This window comes from Eufriesea mexicana, unplaced genomic scaffold (assembly GCF_001483705.2).
Source record: "Eufriesea mexicana isolate 0111107269 unplaced genomic scaffold, ASM148370v2 scaffold2665, whole genome shotgun sequence".
Taxonomy (NCBI): Eukaryota; Metazoa; Arthropoda; class Insecta; order Hymenoptera; family Apidae; genus Eufriesea; species Eufriesea mexicana.
The window spans coordinates 903960-909872 of record NW_016910743.1 but is presented as its reverse complement, the minus strand read 5'-3'; positions in this window follow the sequence as shown (position 1 = coordinate 909872).

Here is a 5913-nt window from a genome sequence, read left to right as displayed (position 1 = left end):
CAGGAGACGCTTGCGCACCAGTGTCCGGCGCCCTTCGACGTCCGCGTAGAGGGATGAATCGTTTCTCCGTCGCGTTGTTATCAATTCACCTAGTTTTCTTCATAATCGCCGAGAACCTAGGTGACGGTTAGGTGTGTGAATTAACAATGAGCCACTCGATTCTGATGACGACACGTGCACGCTCCAGGCCGATACTAACGACTGGTGATCTCGTATTCGTCAGATGATATGACTTGCCTTCTGCTATTGCCTTAATTTCTTCCATGTCTCCCTTTATTCCTTCTGTGTCACCATTTTCTCAATCTCTCTCTCTCTCTCTCTCTCTCTCTCTCGCGTTTGTTTTCCTTTGATTCTTTCTTTCTTTTCTCTCTTCCATTCCTCCGGCTATTTTATCTTGCGAGGTTCCTTCGAATTAAGTTATTTCCAAGTTGTGCTGGGGATAGGTTATCCGTCTGCTGTTTTGTGTCTGCTCAGGAGTAATAACATTCCCTGGAGTAATATTGGGCTATGTGCGAAAAAATGTTTGCCAGAGTTTGTTCGGGAATATGAATATTCAGAAAGGTGTGTGTATGGGTTTTTTGATGTTTCGTGTATAGTCTAGTATTTTTTCTTTTTTACTTTTGGGATATGAAGTATTTTTATTTTTACGTGCATTCTTTATAGTAATTGATATTGTTTTATTGTAAATACGATTCGTCATAATCCGATTGTGATATTGGTAGCAGTTTAACACGAGAGAAACTATGACAGCTATTTTTAGAATAGCTAGATTTATTTCTAGATGCGAAGAACAAGAATTTGGCCAATTGAATGCAATGCTTAGAATGGGATGAAAAGCGAGGTTCACTTTGCACATCCGTTACTCATTGTTACCATAGGGCTACAACACAATAGACATTGTGAGACATAAGATGAAAATTCTTAGGAAGGAAGTTCAAAAAGGGAAGAAGTTCTAAAACAAACAAACTTGCGGCCCGAGTTCCGTGGCATTTTTTTGATTCTTACATCGTCATAAATTTTCCGCTCAAGTGATCATTTTGTTTCAGCTTATGCTGCTTTTACGCTTTCTTCGCGTCTGGCAACTGCTTCCTGTGTATTTTTATCTCCTTCCGAGTTAACAAAGTAGCTATTATCAGCGTAAACGGGAACAAATTTTCCTATCTATTATTATTCCTATGTTGAAGTTCAAGCCAATGTGGAAGTTTAATGGAATCATTTATCACGTGAAATCAACCCTTTGCACTCGGTGATCTTTTCGTTAGAGAAACATAGTAACTCGAAGACTTTCTGCCAGAAAATTGATGATATTTTCAAAACGGTAAATAATAAGCGCAAATTAACATTAATAAGTTGTAGAATTATTTTACCTCGATATTCCACGTGTCGTTGGGCATTTTAAATTTGAGATATTAATTAATAACAATCTTTAGAATCTGATTAAATGGTGACTGAGTGTCGCCTCTCGAGTGCAAAGGATTAACTGTTTGACTGTATGACTCTTTTGACAGTTACATCTGGGCTTTTAATTGGTATCTATCATTAGTTGTTATTATTATTAATTGTTATATGAATATCATACGAATAATGAAGAGTTATACGCATATTGTATTTATACTACTTATATCATTGTAAATGTCACTAATTTTATAGTATTATTGTAAAATGATAGGAATAATATTAACCCTTTGCACCCCTTGTTATATGAATATCACCTGCAACACTTGGTAACCCTTTGTTATAAGAATATCATATGAATAATGAAGAGTTATACGCATATTGTATTGATACTATTTGTATCATTGTAAATATCTCTAATTTTATAGTATTATTGTAAAATGATAAAAATAATATTAACCCTTTGCACTCTAGAGGTACCTCTCCGTTACCATTTAATCAAATTCTATAGATGGATGTTATATATCAAATTGTTGTGTTAATATATCAAATTTACAATTACCCAACGATGCGTGGAATATCGAATAAAATACTGATACGTCTTAATTTGCATACGATTCCTTATTTATTTTGTTTTGGAAATATCGCCAACTTTATGGCAGGAAGTTTTATAAAGAATTATTATTTTCCTGTAACGAAAAAATCGCCGAGTGCAAAAGGTTAATATCATTATTAATATCAATAATATTTCACGAAAATTTATCATCGTATGAACATCGATAACTCGTATTACTTACCAATCCTCAAAGCTTTCTCAAAAATTAATTCACCAATCTTATCGAACCTAACCCGAAACGATACATTCCCATTCCTCTCGTTTCTCGGTGCAAACATCATTTCCTTGCACTTGCACAAAAGGCTGCCAACCGCTATCCCTTTCTCCGCCAAAATCACAAACAATTTCAAACAATCTCTCTGGAAGCAGAAGCACGCTCGCGCGACTTGTCCTCTATCTGTCACGCAGACAGCCAGTAATAGGCAATTATTAGACTCATTCCAATTCTCTACGACCTATACATATATTCGATTACATGTGAAATTGGAATCGGAAATTTCATCAGACACGATAACGAGAGCCCGGTGAAAGTCTTTCGCTAAGCGGGTTCGCAGAGCCGAGGCCAGCGTTCCGATCCTTTCGAGATCTGATTAGAAAAATGAAAGAGCGGCCCAGGTCTAGCGTGGATCCGCCTTATCTCGGAGTTCAACTAATTGTACGAGTTTACATCGCGGCACGGCGTGATCACGTCGATTAACGAACAGCTTTCGGAGATACACGACACGCTGCAAACTGTGCAGCGGCAGTAGGTCGGCGCATGCAAAGCTCTATCGCTGATCCCAATCTTCTCCTTTGACGAGGATGTGTGATCGAGCACAGTCCAAAATTAACACCGCGCCACAGGAGCACGAGCAAGGGAACATAGCGTCACGAACAACACAGGGATCAGTTGATTCGCCCCTTTGGTACACGCGTTCCTGGTGACTTGTCTTTTAAACTGGGTCAAAAAAATATTTAATTCAACTGCTATTCGTAAACGTGCTCCGACCTACGTGTAGTCCACTGTTGTCGATAGACAGCGGATCTTTATGGAGATACGAAGTGTCCAAGTATTCGTGGTATGCGTGGATTACAGGCTTCATAGGTGGAAGGAAAATTTATTTCTTTGGTATTTGAACTATGGGATATCACGATGTTATGATAGATTTTTTCACCCATGCTCCTGTACAGAGTGTACGAGAATTAATCGCCACGGCCATTACAGCGTGATTCTGCATCTTTCGCTCGGTGAAGATCGTTAAGCATGGTATTGTCCTTGAGCGTAAGTTTCAGGGTAGAATTTCCGCTTTATTGCATGGTCTTTTATTTTCCATAAAGAGGACAATATCTGAAAGGATCTGTGGGTCACGAATGAACCGTTCCCTTCAAAAATTGACTGGTTTATTGCAAATATTTTCACTCACTGCGCAAAGACGGATTAGGAGAGCAATCTTCAACTCCTTAAAAATTCGAAATTTTTTAAATAATTGTTATGGTAAAATTCAATAGTGAAGTAAACTACATTCCAGCGGTGTGGGGGCGATCCCTTCTCCCTGTGTTCTATCTTTTGTCACCAGTCCTCTGAAGACGACTTTTGACTTGCGAGGCTCTAAACAGGCCAGTTGTAACCATTCGCCCGTTTAATAAAGATCTACACAGTTTTTCCACAGTTTTCCACTGACTACTATTCCTTGCGTTAGAACCTCTTTAACAATAATGTTACGTGTTAAGTGTAATGCACGTGTTAAGAGTCTATGAAATATGGAAATATGGAATTTATGAAATATTCAATGTGAATGTCTTGTATATGGATAATAGAAAAATATTTGAACGTGTGGAAATAGAGAATATTAATTAAACGTGTAATTAAATTCGAAATCCAAAGGTTAAAATAATATAACTCAGGGCCGGCGTGACCTTTTGCGGGGATAAATAATTTTTCTGTATATTTAGTAGTGGAAGACCAAAGTTAAACTAATTTTTTTTAATTTTTTAATTGGAACCATCAATCTTTTATTCGTAATATAGTATCATTCTTATGGATACCATTTCTTGCATAAATTTTTCATAAATCTTGCATAAACTTTTAATTTTTAATTTTTAATTTTTTATAAATGTTGCAAAAATTTTTAATTTTTAATTTTCTATAAATCTTGCATAAATTTTCAATTTTTAATTTTTTATAAATCTTGCATAAATTTTTAATTTTTAATTTTTGCATAAATCTTGTAAACTTTATTGTATAATTATATATCAAATAATAAGTACTGTGAAATAACTACACTTAGTACCCTTTCTACCCTATACATACTAGGTAAAAGGAACCTGTAAAAAGTAAAGCAATTAATCTCTAACAAAATATAAACTTTGTGTTGAACTAAAGCAGACAATAGAAAGAGTAATTTAAAGCACAGAACAATATTCTATAACATGTTTCTCGTTTTTCTGGGTAAGAGGATAGCAATAGTCAAAATGTGTTAAAAAATTTGAGCAAATATGAACAAGACGTGTTTAAAATATTGCGTGACTTAATAAAATATATTAAAAACTTGAATAAAGGTGAATGAAACGTGAAAAAGTGCATAAAAGTGAAACGTGCAAAAGATGTACTATTGTATATATATTTATGATGATTATGACTATATACTGGTCATGAGTACATAGTGCAATATATAGTTGTATATATAGCACTTTACTCAACCAATAAAGGCTGTTTATAGTAATTATATAATGAACGAATATATTGTGCAATTACATACAAAGTAGTACATGTAAATAAAATATTATGCACATAATTAACCCTTTGCACTCGGTGATATTTTCATTCCAGAAAAATAGTAGTTCGAAGATTTTCTGCCATAAAGTCGACGATATTTTTAAATCGGTAAATAAGAAATCGTATCCAAATTAAGACGAAGAATTATTTTACTTCGATATTCCACGCAGCGTTGGATAATTGTAAATTTAATATATTAATTAACGTCCATCTTTAGAATCGGTTTAAATGGTGACTGAGAGGCGCCTCTCGAGTGCAAAGGGTTAATAATACTTGTAGGTTTAATAATAATACCAGTATTATTCAATATATTAATTAATAATTCTATGCTTCACAATATTTATTAAATATAGCTGATTTAATAATACTGTTCAACACGAATTACAACCTGTACTATTCATTAGATAATTCTTATAGATTTTTCTTTTCTGAAGATGAATCTATAATCAAACTTGCTCTATCAGTTTTCGAGAATTGTAAATTTTTCTAAAATTCTTGATAAAATATAGATATAAGAAATGAAAAATATATTTCTAGAATTTTCTATTGATAAACAATTTTCTGTTCAAATCTCGCATAACACGAACTATTTCCTGTACAAATACGAATGTGCATAAATATCCGATGTCTAGTTACCAAATCAATACGTCATTATTCCATTGTATCTGTACCATTGATAATTAGCAACTTCGATGAAGAATTTGATACCTTTATCTAAATAAAATGTCAATGAATCGTAAACGAGACTTTCGACATTTATAGCATGTCGAAAATTATATTTTCTGAGAAAAATATGATCCACCGGATCCTATACTTTTTTAAACATCTTCATCGCGAAGCTAGACTGTTTATAGCTTCACTAAACGCCATTATGTTTTTAGATGCGATAAAGTCGTTGAAAGCATCTTTTAGTGTAGCATCAATAATAAATGATTTTACAGAGAAAATGTGGTTCGAGTGCTTGAAAATGCGATAATCTTGTGGTTAAGAGGTATATTCTTATGTAGATATGGATTTTCCAATTCCGCGTGGTGCGGTATATTTTAGTCCGAGAATTGGAGACAATTATGGCATCGGTTTCAGTTCTTAATACTGTTATACGAACCGAAATGATGTTATAACTGATACGGATATAACGGTGCTAGCT